The sequence below is a fragment of the Nomascus leucogenys genome, chromosome 7b (genome assembly GCF_006542625.1).
Source record: "Nomascus leucogenys isolate Asia chromosome 7b, Asia_NLE_v1, whole genome shotgun sequence".
Lineage (NCBI taxonomy): Eukaryota > Metazoa > Chordata > Mammalia > Primates > Hylobatidae > Nomascus > Nomascus leucogenys.
The window spans coordinates 2,242,955-2,263,452 of record NC_044387.1 but is presented as its reverse complement, the minus strand read 5'-3'; positions in this window follow the sequence as shown (position 1 = coordinate 2,263,452).

Here is a 20,498-nt window from a genome sequence, read left to right as displayed (position 1 = left end):
GTAGTTCATTGACTAATTGGCAGGAGCAGACGGGGCCGGGGTAATGGGGCCTCTGAAAGTGAGTCTAGTCCAGCCTCGATGAATACCACCTTCTGCTGTCTTCAGCGCGCCCTGAAAAGCCCTTGTTTCTGGCAGATTCCATATTGTCTGTGCTCCTGGTCCACATGGCAGAGCAGGCAGCCTCCCCCACTGTGCACTCTGGAACAAATGGTTGACACGCACCTCTTGGAAGAGGAAGCGGAACAGGTGGCCCGATCATCGAGGGGCAGGCTGTGCAGGGTACCCAGGAGGTGGTCCTGGGGTCTTGGCAGGCCCATGCCCTCCTCCACGGCAGCATCAGGGAGGCTGGCATCCAGCCCATCAGTAGCAACCTTGGCAGACAGACGTGCTGAACTGGGGTCCAGGAGGGGCAGGCCCAGAGCTTCAGGCTGGGCCTGCTCTCTGCAGGAGCCTGGATCCAACTTTAATCAGAGATGACTGATGGTCCAAGGTGGGCTTTTGCCACCAGTCAGTCAGACAGGACAAGGAGGGCTCAGACCCAGCCCGGCTGCAAGGACAGGCCACAGGGAAGTGTGATAGGCTTGGCAGCTCCTAGGCACCAGCTTTGTAGCCACCCATCTGACAGGTGCCCTGGAAGGCTGAGCTGCCAGCCTAGCTGTGGCCTTGCAGCACTGCAGCTGCTGAGTGGCTTGGGGGACCCTGGGTCAAGCCCGCTCAGATTGGTCTGTGGAAGGCACAGTGGGTCTGCTCCACATCAGACCCAAGGGATGCTCCTTGAAGAGCTGGAAGGATGGAGGCCAAAGTCTGAGAAGGAGGCTGTAACCACTGAGAAAGGAAGCAGGTGCAGGCAGCTCTGGTCGGGGCAGGGATGTGGGGGGAGAGGGCTCGAAGTTAGGCCTTCGGCATGATGCAGGCTCTCTCTGGGGCAGGGTGGGGCAGCAGCCCAGCATGTAACCACACGATCGGACCCAGTGATGGCACAGAGTATGTGCACGGACCCCACCCTTCAAGGGCGCCCACAGCCCTCCACTCTGCTGAGCCCGGCCTCGGCTCCGGGACCCCTGAGCACACAAAGCAGGCACCAGCATAAGTCGATCAGAGTGGGTCATGGTAGTAACCCCATTCCCCAGAGGGCTGGCTCTGGGACAGGACAAAATTGGAGCCTGTGGGAGAGAGGGTGGCACAACCCAACCGGGCAGGGGCAAGAGCTCCACCAGGTCAGCTAGGGTTTCCTCCCTGGGGTCGAACGCCAAGAGGGATCCACAACAGAGTGTGCAGAGCTGTGGCTCCCTGAGCTGCAGGTGCAGGACAAAGCAGGTCCTGCCTGTCCTGAGCACCAAGGACAAAGGCAGGCAGCCAGGCAGGAGGCTGATGGGCTTTGGGGGCCCTGAGAAGGGCAGCCTGGACGGGTCCTCCAGATATCCTGGCACCCAGCCCTGCTTGAGCTCCACACCTTTCTGCTGCGAGATGCTCTGCACCCCAGATGAGCTGCTGGAGTGCTCAGTGCTTTCATTTCTTCCTCCGCAGAGTGAGGATATATCCAGCAAGATTGTCCTGAGGCTTAAAACAGATAAGTAAAAGTGCATAGGAAACTGTGAGCTGCCCTCTCTGAATGTCACACAATATTATTTTTGAATCAGCTTCAAGAGATCACTTGAAGGGAAAGTATTGGAAAATTGATTTTTTTTTCTCCCATTGGTTTAACAGAATGGCTCCCCTGCCTTGATCTCGCTGTGCCATTGTCCTTGACTCTGGGGGCTGCCTCCCCCTTGGGACTGAGTGGTCTGTGTCTGGAGCCCCCACTGGGTCCTAGCAGAGCTGACATTGTAGATAAATGGCAGGTGAGTGACAATGAATAGAAGGAGGAAGAAAGCCCAGGGGTGGAAGGTGGCAGGTGTGGGAACATTCCAGAAGCCACGGCCCCTCTGCATCCATTCCCTCACAACCCCCAAGTCTCCATCAGACCCAGCTCTTCCTGATTCCATCCCCCAGGTTCCTTGGACAGAGCTGTCTCCCCGGAGCCCCTCTGGCTTCTCCAAAAGATGAGGGAACTCTTTGACATCATAGAACATCCCAGGTCCAAAAGGGACCTGAAGGTCACCTAAGCCAACCTCCTGCCTGGCAAGGACCCCCCTTTCCCTCCTTGGAGCACCCTGGCTGGTGCCTGTGCCACGGCCCAGGGACTCAGAACCTCTCCAGCCCTACCGATACCCAGAGGGTACCAGGGTTTGGAATCTCCCACCCCTTGGTCCTGGCCCATGTTCTGGACTCAATCAAGACACACGACATTCCAATGAAATGAGGACCACTCTTGCTTCCCCTAAAGGCTCGCTTTGCTTGCTTTTCATTCATTCATTCATCTGTCCCTTCCTTCCTTCCTTCCTTCATTTTAAATGAAACAGCCAAGTTCCTTTAGCCTTTCCTCCCAGGCCACTTCATTCTTCTTCCTTTTTTAAACTGTGGAAAAATACACATAATGTAAAATGTAATATCCTAAGCATTTGAAGTGGACAGTTCAGTGGCATGAATTATGGTCACGTTACTGTGCGACATCACCACCCTCCATCTCCAGAACCTTTAATCTTCCCAAAATGAAACTGTCCCCATTAAACTCTCACTCCCCACGCCATCCCCAGCCCTGGGCACCCACCCTTCCACTTTCCATCCCGGTGGACTGACTACTCTAGCTACCTCCTCTAAGGGGAAATCACAGGATTTGTCCTTCTGTGACTGCCTTATTCCACCTAGCACAATGTCCTCAGGGTTCAGCCATGCTGTGCCATGCAGCATCCTTCTTAAGGCTGGATAATTTCCCATCGTATGGAGAGACAGCAGTGTTCATCCGTCCATCCATCTGTCATGGGACACCTGGGCAGCCTCTACCTTTTGGCTGTTGTGGATAAGTCTGCTGTGAACAGGGGTGCACACACGTCTCTTCCAGCCCCTGTTCTCACTTCTGTGGGTATACTCCCAGCAGTGGGGTTGCAGGGTCACCTGGGGCCCTTGTTTGCTCTTTTAGCCCGGGCACCCCTGGTCCCAAGAAGGCCTCTCTGGCCCCAGGTCAGCCTAGATGTCTCCCCCAGCAGCCCCACGCGAGGCTCTGCTCCTCCTTCCTTCCTCCCACTGCACCAGAGCTTCCTGCACTCTGCCTGAGCCCTGGATCCTCCCTGTCCTCTTCATGCTCATCCCCCGCCAAGCACTGAGCAGAGGTCAGCAACGTCTTTGAAAAAAGCCAGGTGAGCCGCGTACCCCCAGCTATCTCAACGCTTCTCTCCTCTGGACAATCCCCAGCTGCAGAGTGGCCCTCTGCAGCCCACGCCCAGCTCTCCTGCACTGCCTGGCGCTGCCTGCACAGACTGTTCCTGCAGGAACCACCTCCACTCCAGCCATTCAGCATCCCACCAGCCAGTGGGTCTAACTTCAAGAATGTGAGGCCACCAAATGGGAGGCCAGTGTCCTGGAGGCCCATGTCCAAGCTCTGAGTCAGAGGGACCTGGGTTCAATCTGGTGCGCTTCACACAGAGCTCCACAGCCCAACCCAGCCCAATAAAGGGGCCCCCAGGAAAGTCTGGGGGGCCCATGAATCCTGCCACCTTTAACGCCCCCCAGAGCCCTGGGCGCAGAGCTGCCTTCCCAAGAGCCAGACAACTGAGATCAGGGCCTACCTTACCCTGAGCTGCAGGGCGGATCATGTCTGCAGCGCTGGCTGCCAACCCCTTCCCATGGCAGGGTCCCATGTGGGGTCCTGACAGGGAGGAGAAGGGAGGACCCCGACCCCTGCAGGCTACCCATGAAGCTGAACCCCCATGCTCAGCTCCTCCCATCATGGGCAGGAACCAGGAGAACCCTCCCCATGGGACATGCCCCACCCAGCACCCAGGATGGGAGCCCTCCCCACGGAGCTCACTCACCAGCCTGATAGAGGTGTGGGCAGCTTCCGGGGCTGAGACTCAGGTGCCCGCTCTTCTTCACTCTCTCTCCTCCACTGTGGATGGAAGAAGATGCCTTGGGTGGTGTCTGAGGGTCCCATGAAGGAAGCAGGCTCTGATGGGGCCAATCCCTGACTCTGCAGAGGGCTGCCTGGGCCCATTCCCACCCCTGACAATCTCCCTCGGGGCCTCCCCGGGCTGTGTCCACACCCTCAGGGAAGCTGGCGGGAGTGGCCGGGCCAGGGTGCTCTGGGGCGAGGGAAGCCTCGGCAGTACCGTCCCTGTGTTTATCGGACACTCGAAGTCCCACATTGGGCTGTGCCAGGCTGCACTCCTCCCAGTGACAAGACTGCTATCCATTCGTCCTTAATGTGCTCGTAATGGGGCTTGAAATGAACACAGCCTGGTTATTTATTTTCCCTTTTTGGTTCCTGGGCACCATCCATGGGTGCAGGCTGTCCAGGGACGGACGTGGGGAACATGATGGACACATTCTAAGCCAGATGCTCCCGGCCTTCCACCTGCCCACTCGCCCTGCCCACCTCAAACCCACCCCAGTTGAGGCAGAGGGCAAGACCGAAGCCCCAGCCCAGAGACACGCCCCACTTACACAGCACAGCACAGCACAGTGCAACACAGCACAGCACAGCACAGCACAGTGCAACACAACACAACACAACACAACACAGCACACACAGCACAGCACAGCACAGGCACACAGCACAGCACAGCACAGCACAGCAACACAGCACAACACAACACAACACAACACAGCACAGCACAGCACAGCACGGGGAGGCGGGAGAAGTTAGGGTTCTATGGGCGGGGAGCTTTGGCCTGGAAAGATGAGCACATCCTGGAGGGGAGGGCGGTGACGGCTACACAAGGCGAATGTGCTTAGTGTCACTCAACTGTATACCTAATGATTAACATGGTAAGTTTCATGATTATGCATATTTTACCACAATAAGAAATATTTTTTAAAGCCCGCTGTTGACTTCCCAGTGCCACCCTCAGCCCCCAGGCAACTGCAGGCCTTGGGACCCCCTTCTAGCATCAGAAATGCCCTCCCCTTCCCTCCACTCCTGGAGACTTCCTCCTATCCTCCCAAGCCCAGCCCTGACGCCATCTCCTCCACCAGCCGGCCTGGGACTCCCAGGCAGGACTACATAGATTGCCCAGACCGCCAGGGAGCAGAGTCAGGAGGGAAACCCCAGGGTGGGCGGAGGATCAGGGCAGCTGGCCCAGAGGTGACTCCATTTGCATTCGTATCTGGTTCCAACGTGGGTGTGGTGGAGGGCAGAGGAGCCTAACAACCCCTAGGGACCATCCCTGGCCCCCAGATCATGCTGTTTCTGCTCCCCAAACCCAGACTCGGAGGCAGATCCAGGGGGTGCTGGATGGAGGCCGTCAGCGGCACCAGGCAAGCTGCAGACAAGTCAGCGTTGTGGGCCCCAGAAGATGAAACCGGCGATCCATGAAGAACTGCAAAGCCCTCACGCAGGCTCCCGCTGCTTCTAGGAGCCTGGAGCCCAGTGTGGGGCTCTGCAAATGTGTTCTCTTCCAGAACAAGTTTTAAAGACCTCAGCCTGAAGCCATCGGGCTTTCTTTCCTCTCCTCCTCCCCAGGGGTTCAGCCTGCAGACAATTCGATGCTGGTGCACTCTGTATTAAACAAACATTATTCCTCACAATGGCTTCTCACAGCTGGGTCACTTCAGGCCACGCAGGGGAAGAACTCAGCCTGCAAGTCCTGGAAAGAATGCAAAGCAGTGATTTGTTCTTTTTCCGGACCCCACACACAACAAGCTATACATAAATGCAGAAAGTGATGCTCATAAATTCTTTATGCTATTTACTTAGAGCCTGTGCTTATTAAACTGGTTGGCTTCCAAAACCTCCTTGTAGATTTCTCTCTCAAAAAAGTAAATTTTATTTCTCCAACCCACTATGAATTAAAAATGGGTCTTTGATACACTCAGCAGATTTTACCCCATCCGTTAGTCTTATGTAAGGAGTAGAAATAGCCGATATTCAACAGCAGTGCGGACACACACACACTTTTTGCGATTGTATAAGCTGAACAAATTCTTAGGTGGGACTTCTCCATGTTCTCTCTTCTTTTCTTTCTTTGCTGTCTCACTCTCTTTGGGATTCTTGCACACTGGGGTGAGAAGGCAGTGAGAGAATCTCTCTTTTATGAAAATGGTTCTCAAGTTCTCCACACCCACTCATACCTGGATTCACACTGCATCTCAACATGCCCTGGAAAATACACTGAAAATGGATAATGCCAATTCTGACTTTCTTGGTTGGGAAACCGTGATCCAGCTTGGACCATGGCTTGCCCAGTTCACAGAGCCCAGGGCAGCTGAGGCTGCTCAGAGCTGGGGTCCTGACTCCAGGTCTCTGCACTGAGCTTACAGGTTCTGGCCCCAAAGGGTGAAGCGTCCTGGGGTGATGGAGACTTAAGTAGGTGGGACCCAGGGTCCAGGTGTCTGGGTGCCCATGAGTCCCAGGGCCTGGGTGCCTGGGAGGGTGAGTGAGTCCCAGGGCCTGGGCGTCTGGGTGCCTGTGAGTCCCAGGACCTGGGCGTCTGGGTGCCTGTGAGTCCCAGGACCTGGGGCGGGGCGGGGGGGGGGGGTGGGGGGGGGGGGGGGGGGGGGCTGGGGCGTCTGGGTGCCTGTGAGTCTCAGGACCTGGGTGTCTGGGTGCCTGGGGGGGTGGAGGGGGGGGTGGGTCCAGGACCTGGGGTCTGGGTGCCTGTGAGTCTCAGGACCTGGGCTGCTGAGTCCAGGCCTGGGCGTCTGGGTGCCTGTGAGTCCAGGCCGGGGGGGGGGGGGGGGGGGGGGCGGGGGTCTGGGTGCTGTGAGTCTCAGGACCTGGGTGTCTGGGTGTTCATGAGTCCCAGGGCCGGGCGTCTGGGTGCCTGTGAGTCCTAGGGCCCAGGTGTCTGGGAGGCAGGGGGCTGTGAGTTCCGGGGCCATGATGTCTGGGTGCCCGTGCTCATGAGCAAAGTACCCAGAACATGCGGTGTCATTTCATTTTGTTTCATTTGTGCCTCTATTTTCAGCCTGAGCTACCAGGAATCTTATCTCTAGGGTAATCTTATAATCAGGGTCAGTTACAGAACTTGCCAGGCCAGTGAAAAATGCAAATGCAGTTCCCTGTGTTTAAAAAGCAAAAAAAAAAAAAAAAAAAAAAAAGAGTTGATGGACTGATGGAAATCGTAAAGTATAACTCTTTTCCTTCTAAAATATTGTTACTTCTAAAATGTAATAGAGATAATAGTGACATGAAAGTAAGAGAAGAAACTTTTAAATTGCAAAATAATATTTTGAAGTCATAATTGTATGCAAGATAATGATGTTATTAATATAATGTCTTGTTTGTCATAAATTTTTCTGACTACAAATTTATTAGGTTGTCAAAATGAGTGTTTTCAGCAACTTCATTTTTCATCAATATAATTAAAAACAATGTCAGTTACTTGTGGTAAATGCCAGATTGCAAATAATTTTTGATAGTTTTTACTTTTGAGAATCATTTTATGCTGATGCATGAGTTCCTGGGGTTATTTACAATATTTATATGCCATGAAAACATTGGGATACATTTATGATAAACTATTTCAAAATATAAATTTTAGTGCATCTATAGCTGATCATCCTTGTGGAACAATTTTTCTAAAAAGATTTAACTCTTCATACAAATCAGTTTTGTGTAATTTTAAAATTAATTCCAACTATAAACTTATATAATGGCAGTTTAGCATTTTTTCTGACATTTCTTGTAACTTGTAGAGTTACACAATAAATCAAAAGTGGCTTCATGTTTTGGGAATAATTCAAATGTTTGCTTCTGAATTCTAATTTTATATCTTTACTGTGGGAAAAAAATTAATTTTAAAATTGTTTTCTTTATTAATAATTGCATCATCTGAAGCATCCTATGAAAATAGTGTTCTTTTCCACCAGAGGCAATGATTTTTAAACATGATTTATATTTCTAAGCCTGTATTTGCTTTGCAATGTTGCAGCAGTTTTCAAGACTGAAGATTCTAAATTCTTTGATGAGTCCAGACAACTCTCTGATATACTTTATTGCAATGTCCTTGTGTGCATTTTCGTTTTGTAATAATTGACTGAGAAAGCGGACTGCTGAGTGCCAGTAATTTCTGTGCTAGACTTCAGCAGGAGACTTGCTACTTATGCAGACGGTTCCAGGGATGGGGATTCGTGTTGGCCTCCATGACAGGTCTCGGTGCTGACCCACGTGGACCCCTTCATTTCTCCCAGGGCTGTGACCACTGCCACCACTGCTTCCGCAGCTGCCACCTTCACAGCAGCCATCCTGCTCCCAGCCCAGCTGTGGGTCGCCAGGACCTCAGAAGCCTGGCTACAGGGAGACGTGCACACACTCAGCATCTGCCCTGCAGCCTGCAGCATCCACAGGCCAGAGCCCGCACAGTGCATGCTGCTACCCTGCGTATCTCCATCAGACCTCACTTCAGAAACTTCAAGTCAAAAATGAAACTATTGAGCACCTCCTGTCTGCCAGAGTTGGGACCTGGAATACCATGGGTCAAAGTCATATGATCCCTATGCCCTTAGAACACATGGCCCAGCAAGAGGGCCTCCAGGGGTGTTGGGGCTGTGGGGTACGGCGGGGTGCCTAATCCTGCCGGGAAAGTCAGAGAGGAGACTGGAAAGCTCTTGGAACTTGGAAAAACATTTGCCATTTTCATCTATAGAACATCTCCCCCCGGGTATCAGAAGAACCAATACTGTTTGTTCTAGGCGGCAAGCGAATGTGCCATTTTTCTGTTTCTCGATTTTTTTTTATTTTCTAAAATATTCTAGCTGTATTACATGAATTAATTCCACTTTAGCTTCTTCCACATCCGTGTTCATTTTATTACTGTCTTGGGAACACTTAAGGGTGATAATGGACACTGGGGCATTGAGACCAGTATCTGGGAAGTAAAATTAAAATGTAAGCATCTGATTCTGGGAACTAAATGGAGATGATCATTCCATACTCTGTGACTTACCAAGTATTTGACCTTGAGCAAGCGGTCTTACGCTTATGGGCTGAAGTCTAGGAAAGAGCTTCTGAACAGAGGTGGCTGGATGCCAGGATTCAATGAAACCATTGAATATCCATATCCACCCATTAAATATCCAGCTGTTGAATATCCATATTCAACCATTAAATATTCATATCTAACCATTAAATATCCATAGCCAACTGCTGAATATCCATATTCAACCATTAAATGTCCATATCTAACCATTAAATATCCACATCCAACTGCTGAATATCCATATCCACCCATTAAATATCCATATCTAACCATTAAATATTCGTATCCAACCATTGAATATCCATATCCACCCATTAAATATCCATATCTAACAATTAAATATCCACATCCAACTGCTGAATATCCATATCCACCCATTAAATATCCATATCTAACCATTAAATATTCGTATCCAACCAATGAATATCCATATCCACCCATTAAATATCCATATCTAACCATTAAATATCCATATCTAACAATTAAATATCCATATCCAACCATTGAATATCCATATCCACCCATTAAATATCCATATCTAACCATTAAATATCCATATCCACCCATTAAATATCCAACCATTGAATATCCATATTCAACCAGTAAATATCCATATTCAACCATTAAATATCCATATCCAACTGTTGAATATCCATATCCACCCATTAAATATCCATATCTAACCATTAAATATCCATATCCAACCATTGAATATCCATATTCAACCACAGATCGTGTATGTTCTGGGAACATCCACAACAGCAGTGACCAGTTGTTGAATTCTTGCCAGGTGTCATTCATGAGAATTTCATGTTGACTTTGCAATAAGGCTGTGGGGTGGGTACTAATGTCTCCTTTATGTAGATCAGACCATTGACTCATAAATCAATTAAGCAACTGGACCAAAATCAGGAGGCAGATTTGAGTGAGACCCAGCTACACCCAGTTCTGCCTGACCCTACAGTCTGGGCTTCCTCACACTACAAGATATTTCAATGAAAGGACCAAGATGACTGGCCTATAAGGTGTCCCCCTAAAAGGCTAGGTCACTGTATATGTTTGCTAGGACTGTCATAAGAAAACACCACAGATTGGGTGACTTACCAACAGGACTTTATTGGCTCACAGTTCTGGAGGCTGGACGTCCAAGGTCAGGGTGCTAGCAGGGCTAGTTTCCCGAGGCCTCTCTCCTTGCCTTGTAGAAGGCTGCCCTCTCACTGTGTCTTCACCTGCTATTTTTCTGTGCACACGCACCCCCAAGTGTCTCTCCCTGTTTAAATAAAGATGCCAGTCATATTAGCTAAGGTTCCACCTTTATAGCCTCATTTTAACTTAATTAATCCTTTAAAAACCTTATCTCCAAATAGAGCCACATTCTGAGGTACTGGGAGTGGGGATTTCAACATATGAATTTTGAGGAGCACCATTCAGCCCCTAACAGTCACCATTCGTAGTGGGTAGAATGGCGGCCTCCAAAAAGACACGTCCATGAAATTATATCTGGAAACTGTGAATGTGACCTTGTTTGAAAAGGGGCGCTTTGAGGATGTAATAAGGTTAAGGATATGAAGAGGAGATCATCCCGGATTAGCCAGGTGGGCCCTAAATCCAACAACAAGTGTGTTTAGGAGACACACAGAGGAGAACAACAGAAAGGAGAGGAGAAGACTCAGAGAATATGATTATGTGAAGATGGAGGCCAAGGCTGGGGAGATGTGGCTGTGAGCCAAGGACTGCAGGAGCCACCAGGAGCTGGAAGAGGCAGGAAGGACCGTCCCCTGGAGCCTCCGGAGGGAGCATGGCCAGGCCAACACCTTGACTTCACACTTCTGGCCTCCCGGACTGAGAGAGAATAGACGTCTGTCATTCAAAGCCACTCCATTTTTTGGCCATTTATCACAGAAGCCATGGAACATGAAAAAGCCACCTTACCGTGACTCACAAATGTCATATTCTGCAAGGAATCAGACTTGGGGTAAGAGGCAGCACACGTTTAAGAAAGCTGATGTTGAAAAGCGTGCCCATCTCAAGGAAGGCACAGCCCCTCCATGGGTCTAATGCTGTCTTGAGCATGGCCCTCTTTTTAAACAGACCCAGCCCCCACCTTGACCTTCACCTGCCAGAGAACCAAGGCAGGTGTTCTGGCTGGACACGTCTCTGAGAGTCAACTCCCATCTCCTTACCCACAGATATTAATGCATCTGAGCTCTCACTTTCCGTGCAGGTAACTTTTCTGTCCCTTCCATGATGGGGTTCATCTCTTTTTTTCCTAGAGACAAAATAGCTTGGGTTTCTTCTTCAGGATTTTGTATTTAGCTATTAAGTTATTTTGCAGAAACCTTCTGCCACGCTCCTGTGGAGTGACCAAGGTTGGGTTTAATGTGATGGAACACTGTCTTTGAGCAGAGAGATGGATTTGGCATCATTGCCATGTCTGCCAGAGATTTTGAAAACAGATTTCTCCTTGGATGAAAGTCCAAGTAGATGGTGGGTCATAAGAATTAGGTAGAAATGAGTGGCCAGTCCCCAGGTAGAGCCCTTCAAAGGGAAACTGCATCTAGCTCATCCGAGGCTAAAGGCACTTAGCTGGTGGGCTGCTAAAACCCAAGAACAGGGCTGCCTCTGGTGCTAACAAAGTTTATGCATTTAAATTTCTGTAAACCAAAGCCAGGTAAATACTGCAGAAGCAACCCCGATTTTAGTGACCTTCACTGTAAATCTTTTTGCAAAGCAGATAATGACCTCTCTAACACAGTAGCCCCCATTTGTCTGCAGAAAACAAATTTCAAGACCCCCAGAAGATGCCTGAGACCACAGATGGTAAGGAACCCTACAGACACTCTATTTTGTTCCTGTCTATACACACCTAGGATAAAGTTTAATTTATCTTATTGTACTGTCCTCACCTATTTGGGGGCCGAGGTTGAGCATGGGTAACTGAAACTGCAGAAAGTGAAACCACAGATAAGAAGAGAGTGGTGCGCCAGGATCGGTGGCTCACACCTGTAATCCCATCACTTTGGGAGGCCAAGGCGGGTGGATCACCTGAGATCAGGAGTTCAATACCAGCCTGACCAACATGGCGAAACGCTGTCTCTACTAAAAATACAAAAATTAGCCAGGTGTGATTACGTGCCTGTAATCCCAGCTACTCAGGAGGCTGAGACAGGAGAATCGCTTGAACCCAGGAGGCAGAGGATGCGGTGAACTGAGATGGCGCCACTGCACTCCAGCCTGGTCAACAGAGCAAGACTCCATCTCAGAAAAAAAAAAGAAAAGGAAAGAAAAGAAAAAGAAAGGAGCAGCATATCTCTACTTGCAAGATTAACATTAGGCTTTCGTATTTGGGCTTGGATTTAAATGTGGAAGACGGCTCTGAATGAGGTCTGCAGGGCAGGCAGCGCGTGCTGAGGAATTGCCAGGCTTCACTGCGCCGCTCATTTGCGCTCACAGTAACACCGCCAGGAGAAGCCTCAGTCAAAATCAAAGCCTCTTTCTCCTCTCACCTTTAAATTACAGAAAGTCTCTCTGCTTTTTCCACGTTCAACCCAGTTGCCGCTGAGCATCCATTTGGATTGAAAGTTAGCCTTGGTAATCATCCTCTAAACAGAAGCTCAGGGTCGCCTGGGGCCTGCCCACCCTCCCCTCTTCTCCCCAGTAAGGCTGCTCACCCCAAAAGGTGGCCTCCCCGACGCCGACTCCCGGCTTCATTCCAGTGACCTCGGGCCCCACAGATGAAGCCCCTCCAGATTCTGGCTGCTTGGACTTTTCCTCCCCTCTCCTCCTCCACAATTGCCTTCACTCCATCCAACCACAAGTGTACTTCCCCAGGTGCAAACATAAATTACAGCCGGGCTTCCTCAGCACAGCCTCCTGTCTCTCCAGCTTAGTCCCCAGCTGACCCCAGCACCATCTCAGTTCTCACACCTGCCTCACCAATGCCCACCTGGACTGAGGGGCCACCTGCCCACCTGCTGCTCACCAGTTGGTCCCTTTCTGGCTTGGAATCCACCGAAATTCCTCCCAGTTGCTAGAAGCAAGTCACTGAGATGCAGAGGACCCTCAATTGATCAACCCTCTCTCCCTCTGTCCAACACACCCGGCCAAAGCCCAGTTCCCAGGGAGCCTGCCCCAGCTTATTCCTGCAAGACCCAAACTCGTTGCTCTCTCGTGTGCACACCTGCCCACTTCTAGAATATTCTTTCACCCCTTTTCCCTTTAGCTAATCTTCATGTTCAAATTTTGGCTTAAGTATCACATTTTCAAAAACACCTTCAGTGATCACCCCCACGTATGTATGCATACACTAATGTATGCATACAGTAATGCATGCATACACACACACACATGCATGTACATGTCCACTCATGCACACACATGCATGTATTCACATATATTATATATATACACACACACAGTCACATATACATGTGCATACAGGCATGCACACAAGTCTGGGGAAACCAGCCCTCCATGTCACTCCTTCAGGGTATGCTTGTCTGTTTACTTTGGGGTACCTGATTTCTTACCCATGAATCTGTAAAGTCCATGGGAGAGCGTCCTTCTGTCCTGCCCCTGGCTCTAGGCACTGTGTGCTCAGCTTGTGTTCTGGAATTGCACAAGGGGCTCCCCATGTGACAGCAGTATCTTGGAAGTAGATCTTCCAGCCCCAGTCAAGCCATCAGATGACAGCAGCCCCAGTGAACACATGAGTGTGACTCCCTGAGAGATTCCAGATGAAAACTGCTCAGCAAAGCTCTTCCAGAATTTCTGGCTAGCAGAAACCATGGAAAAGCAAATAATTATTGTTGGTTTAAGCTGACAATTGTTGATTGATTTGTTATATTTGATAACTGGAAGAGCATCTGTGGTTTCTCAACAAAGAAGTTCCCCTAGAAGGAGCAAGTGGAAAATGGGAAGGAAACATCTGGAGAGGCAATAAGCATTATGCCAATATCCTCTGCTTTTTAGCTCCTCTGAATCTTGTGGGACTACCATTCAGGCTATTGGGAGCCAAAAGTGACCATCAAGACATTCTTACCACCACTGTCATAAGTGCACTCCTCTAATCCCAACCTATGTCTTTCGATAGCCCCCTAAAGCTGCTGCTAGACAGTCTGGATTTTGTCCCCTAAAAGCCCTGAAATGTCTCAGAAGAGTATTGAATTAAATCCATGCAAAACCTACCCAAAGCTGAAAATGCAACACATAGATGACTTCCCATCTGTAGTGGGCAGCTTCTGAGATGGCTCTCAGGAATCTATGGAATTCATTCTCACACCTTCATGAGTTGGGCTGAACCTATTGGCTGGATTCTACCCAGTAGAATATGCCAAAAGTGATAGAATATTGCTTCTGATATTAGGCTGCAAAAAGGCTGCAGCTTCCATCTTGGGACTGTCTGTTGCTCTCATCTGCTTGCTCTGAGCTGCCGTGATCTGAGCCACTCTATGGAGAGGCCCATGTGGCAAGAAATGAGGGACATTTGGCAAACAATTGATGAAGAATTGAGGTCCACAGTTCAGCTGCCCACGAAGAGCTCAATCCTGCCAGCAGCAACATGTGAGCCTGACAGCACATTATTTCCCGCTCAAGCTTTCAGATGAAACAGCAGCCACAATAGGAGGCTTAGCTGCGACTTCATCAGGGATCACAAGCTGGAGGATTTAGCCAAGTGCACATGAATTTCTGACTCACAGAGACTGAGATAATAAGGGCTTATTGTTTAAGCTGCTAAAGTGTGAGACGACGTGTTATTAGGCCACGGATAGCTAATATCATCCTTTATGTCATCCAATACAACCCATCAGTGGTTCTGCAATGAAATTAAAGGTAATATGAAAATATTTTAAGAGTAAAATGGGAAACAGGGAATCATAGTAATGCTCTATAATAAAAGGCCAAAAACACAGCAAGGCACTAACTACATAGGAATATTAACCCTCCACCATTACCAGCATCCTAGAGGGAGAATTAAATCCTGAAGATTAAATCTCCTTGCAAGCAAAAGTTCAAAGACATTAGTGCCCAAAGGGATCCAAGTCCCTTTGCTCATGTTAATAAACGATCAAAAATTCATCGTCTCCAATGCCTTCTTCTGCTCATTCTCAGCCATATTGCTTCTTGAGACCAGAGCAGAAGTGGGCTCTGTCCACCACCAGCTTGGGCCTGAGGCCACTTCTCACTCAGAAGTGGCACTGGCTCAGTACAGTAACTCCGCAGCTTAATGTTAAAGACTGCTGGGTGTTATGGGGCAGAGAGTAGAACACAACCCTGGCCTAAAACCCACCAGGCTTGGAAAACAAGCCAAGCTCTGCTCCTTGAAGCAGTGATCCCAGGCACAATGACCTTTCCAGAACCCAAGACTTAGTTGCTTCCAAAGTCTCTGGACTTGGAAGATCTGAGAGAAGGAAAACTTCTGGACTTTGGGTAAACTCCTCTGGGCTTGGCTTTCAGGCTCTGTCAGTCAGTCAATGCCTGTGGCCCACGTGATGACCTGATGTCACACACGTAGAGGAAGAACTCCCTGAACAAGACGTCCATTCTGAGTACACCATCTATAACGCAAGGACACGTGTCAGCCTGCAAATCTCCTAAGTGCCCCATCCTCTCCGCGCTGTCTGGCATTGAGCAGATTCTCTGTCACAGCATAGCAGCCATTCCACCTCTGCCTCCCCATCTCTCTGGCTGTTTCCATTGCCCCTTGCTGTGGACTTTCTAAGGCCGAAGGACCTGCCTTCCAAGCGCGCCTCCTCCTGACTCTATAAGCGAACTGGAGACCACGCTGTGGGCTTTGGGGAGTAGCCTGTGGAACTCCTCAAATCCAGCACAAGAATCTGCATGACCCCTGGCCCTGTGTGAAAAACAGAGCCTGGAGGGGCTGGCCCAGCACTGTCCAACAGGCCTGCACCAAAAGCACACCTGGATTCTCAGCGGGTTCTTACATGCACCCCAAACCCAGCTGCTGGGCTCCCGAAAGGGATAAATGCTGTTGTTCTGCCTACCCAGGCTGAATAATCCTGGAAAAGCTCCTTCTCTAAAATTAGATCCTTGCCCCACCTGCCTACCCGGGCTTCTGAAGCCCACCAGCACGTGGCTGGGTCCCTCCTCTGACCCCATGAGCACCTGAGCCATGGCCACTATGGGTGAGGCTCCACCTCCCCCACGGCCAGGCCCAGGGCTTTCTGCCAGGACCCTGTCTTCCTAAAAGTGAAACAAACCTTGCATTCTACAGGCAGATGTCCACCTACGGGCCAGGCCAGCTCGGCCGCCTCGACCTGATAGGGTAAAAAAAAGCCCAGCAGCTCGGGTCCTGGCCAGCGAGGCATCACAAGACCCTGCCTCCTGCCTTCCCCGTGCCAGAAGCCATAGTAGTCAGTGCTGTGTTATTTTTCTAGACATAATTTCCTAGGAACTAAGTTCCAGGGCACTGGATTTTGGGGTGTCTTGGCTCAGATCTGCAGATTTGCCGGCCTCCTGCCCCTTCCAAATGTAGCACGTGGCCTGGTGGATGGAGAAGACACGTCCTCTGCTGCTGGTGCGTCTGAGGGATGGGAAGAGAGGAGATGGCTGAGGGCAAGGGGGCACCTTCCTCACCTGGAGTCCGGATGGAGTGGACCAGCCTGGCCAGCAGCGGACACTCTGCATCAGGACACACAGGCAGGGACGTCCCCAGAGGAGCAGTGCCAGGCGAGTCCTGAGCTCAGCTCACCCGGGGAGGAGGGAAGCAGCAGAACCGCCAGGCTCCCTCCTCCCTTGTCCCCAGCCTCCCTGCACCTGCCTGCCCTGCACGGAGACGCCATGGAGGGCGGGACCCAGCTGCCCCACACCAAGGGGGACCAGAAGGGGAGGCAGTGTTCCCAGATCATAGCAAGGTGGGAAGGAAGAAGCAAACCCCGCTATGTAACCTTCCAGGGACTTGCTACTGCTGATGACATGTGTGCCTGAGCCTCTGAAATCTAACCTCCCTCCTCTCTCACACACACCACACACCATACACCCCACCCACACACACACCAGACACCACATGCACACACCACACACACCACACACACATCACATACACACCACACACAACCACACAGCACACACAACACACACACACAACATGCATCACACACACCACACACACACCACATACACACCACACACAACCACACAGCACACACAACACACACACACAACATGCATCACACACACCACACACATCACACACACCACACACCACATATATACCACACACAACCACACACCACACACAACACACACTGCACACCACATACACACCACACACCATACACCACACACACCATGCACCACACACACACCACACACATCATACACCCCCCACACACACCATACACACACAACACACACACTATTCACCACACATGCACACCAGACACACCACACACACACCACACAACACATATACACCACACACAAACACACACACCACACATCACATATACACCACACACACAAACACACCACACACCATACACTCCACACACATACCAAATACCACACAGACACACATACACACCACCGCCACACACATGACATACACCACTCACTCCACTACACACACACACACCACCTACACCGACACACCGCTTTTATTGAGGTTAAAGAGTCCAGCATTTCTCATGGAGGAAGCAAATCCTCTCTCCTCCACAGTCACGCGTTCTGCACGCGTGTTCCACGCTGCCACATGGACGTCTAAGTGGAGGGACAGAGGCTCTTCCCCGCGGCGCTGCCGCTCAAGCAGGAGAGGCCGACCCTGACCCCGAAACCCTCGCAGGCGCCTGGTGCGAGCAGAGGCTGGGGTTGTCCTCATTGTTGTACCAAGGGTGCCGGGGAGGGAAGGTGGGTAGGCCAGTGCTGTCTCAGAGCCGGGGACAGGGTCTGTTCCTTCCCTGTCACTCCTGTCCCCCTAATCATAGCCCAACGGCCACCCACGGAGGGCAGAGCAGCCACAGGGCCTCCAGGCCCGGCCGGAGCTTGATGAGCTCCACTGCATCTGGAGAAGGGGCTGTGGCTTGAGGTGGCCCAGACTTAGCCCCTACCGGGCCGGGCGCCATGGGCCCCACCTGCCCCCGGCACTGGCCTGGACCCACCACCTCCCACCTCCAATGACTCCTCCCCATGCGGCTTACCCCGACCCGCCTCCCTGCAGTCTCACTCTGCTTCTCCTTTTAGCCTCTCCCCCGCCTCCAGCCTTCCTCGCCACGCCCAGGCCTCCTATGGGTGACAGGTGACGTGCGTGATGGATGGGAAGCAGCGCACACGCCACACCTTAGCTCTGCAGAGGTTCCGGCTCCATCGCTTCCAGTGCCTCCACCTGCTCCTGCTGGAATCGCAGCTCTCGGCCTTTCCTCTCTCTGTGGGGCAGACACACCTGGGGCTGCTCTGCAAGGGCCCAGGAGCTCGGGCGCAGAGCCTTGGGTGCGAGGAGACCAGCGTGAGAGGCTGCAGCAGGCGGGACAGGTAGCACTGGGCACCTCCTTCCCGACACCACGGCTCCCTGGTCAAGGTTTGGCAGGGTGCTGATTCTCTCATGCACTCCTGGATGCTCGTACCCCTCTGGGAGGGCAGTGGAGGCTCCCAGGCCTCCCGGGTGGGCCTTCAGGGGAGGGGCAGCAGGAAGCGTTCCTTGCGTCAGAATGCCCAAGGGACCAGGACTTGATGTTCCCAGAGGCAGGTGTAGTGGAGGCTGAATAGAAGCTGGGTCTCAGCCTGGAAGAGATCAAGACAGCCTGGGGTGTCAGGAGACAAGAGGGTGTTGGTGGTGGCAGTGCCCGGGGTCCAGGGGCAGGCACAGAAACGGGGTCCCACCCGCGAGCCGGCTCCTCCTCAGCCCTGGGTCTCTCCTAGGCTGTCTGTCCCTCCCCATCTTCCATGTCTTTTCCACGGCTGGACCAAGCCCTTCACCCTTTCACGTTCAACTGGGGCCACCTCTCCCAGGGACCCTGGCCTGTCAGATGGTCCCATCTTTGCTGGGTGCCCAGGGATCCTGCCATCTGTCTGCACCAGTACCCGTGCACCATTGGCTTGTCTTCTTCTCCCTCTGACACGTGACCCCCAGGGGCCAGGGCAGCAGACAGTTGGTGCTTGTTCTGTACCTGCGGGTGGAATAAATCAACCAAGGTGTGGGTCACGTGTTCCTGGTGCCCTCTTAGGAGGCCACGCCTGGCTCCTCACAGGGATGCACAGGTACAGGAGAAGTCGGTACAGGCCCCACCTCCCGAGGGGCGTGGGCTCCTTTCTCCCACCCGTGGTCTGACGCCGCCAGCCCGGCCTGTGGTCTCATCTGTGGCCACCCGGGGAAATGACAGCCCCTCTTCCAGCGGGAAAGGGATTCATTATGTCTCGATCGCTCAGAGAAGGCAACCGAGTCTCAGGGGAGGCCTCCTCCAAGGTTAGCCACCATGTGGCCGAGTGGGTACAAACCACACCCACCTACCCAGCACTCTGCCCTCGCCTCCTGGGCTGGCACCAGCCCTTGCCGGTCCAGCTCTGAGCAGGCCCAGGGCCGAGCCGGGCTGGGATGAAACCCAAGGTCCCATCCAGAATTTGGCTCCTCAGCAGGGATGGCTGTGTCCCTGGGGCCCTGACCTCAGGCTCTGTTCTCTCCCTAGAAGTCACCCTCACCAAAGATGTCCCCAAAATATCATGGTTGCCCTTGGTAACCACTCACGCATGTGTCACCCATTCATGGATTTAACCCTTTGCTGAAGGTTGCCAGATTTTCAGTGGTTGTGCCTTCTGGGGCCACAGTTCCCAACTGTTTGCTCGTCATAGAGATGAAAGCCCCCTTAGCCCTCCCCACAAGATGCAGGGATGTGGAGGCCCCCACCCTCGCCACCCTGTGCCTCTGTGAACTGAAGGAAAGAGGAGGCACAGTGTGGCTTTCTGTCCCTGGAGGGGAGCAACTGAGGCTGCCTCCCAGGGTGGGATGCTGAGTTGTGAGAGTCTCCCGGCTGCGCTGGTGTCCTTTGGGAAGGGTCGTTTGGGAGACTGAACATGTGTTTGGGAGCCCCAGCTCCAGGTCCCAGCCCCGCAGTGAAGCATGGGCCTAGAGCAGGCTTTCCGTTTCTCCCCTGCAGCTGGAGGCTCATGCAGGCTCTGGGCGGCTCCCAGCTCCCTCTCCCCCTTGTGAGACACACACATAGACACTAGACACACGACACACACAGACACACACACCGACATGCACACTGATACACACACTGACACACAGGCACACACAGAGACACAGACACACACCGACACACAGGCACACCAACACACACACACAGAGACACACACAGACACACACAACACACACAGACACACACACTGACACACAGGCACTCACACACAGACACACACACACCAACACAAAGAGACACACACAGGTACACACACTGACACACAGACACACACAGACACACACAACAACACACAGACACACACACTGACACACAGGCACTCACACATGGA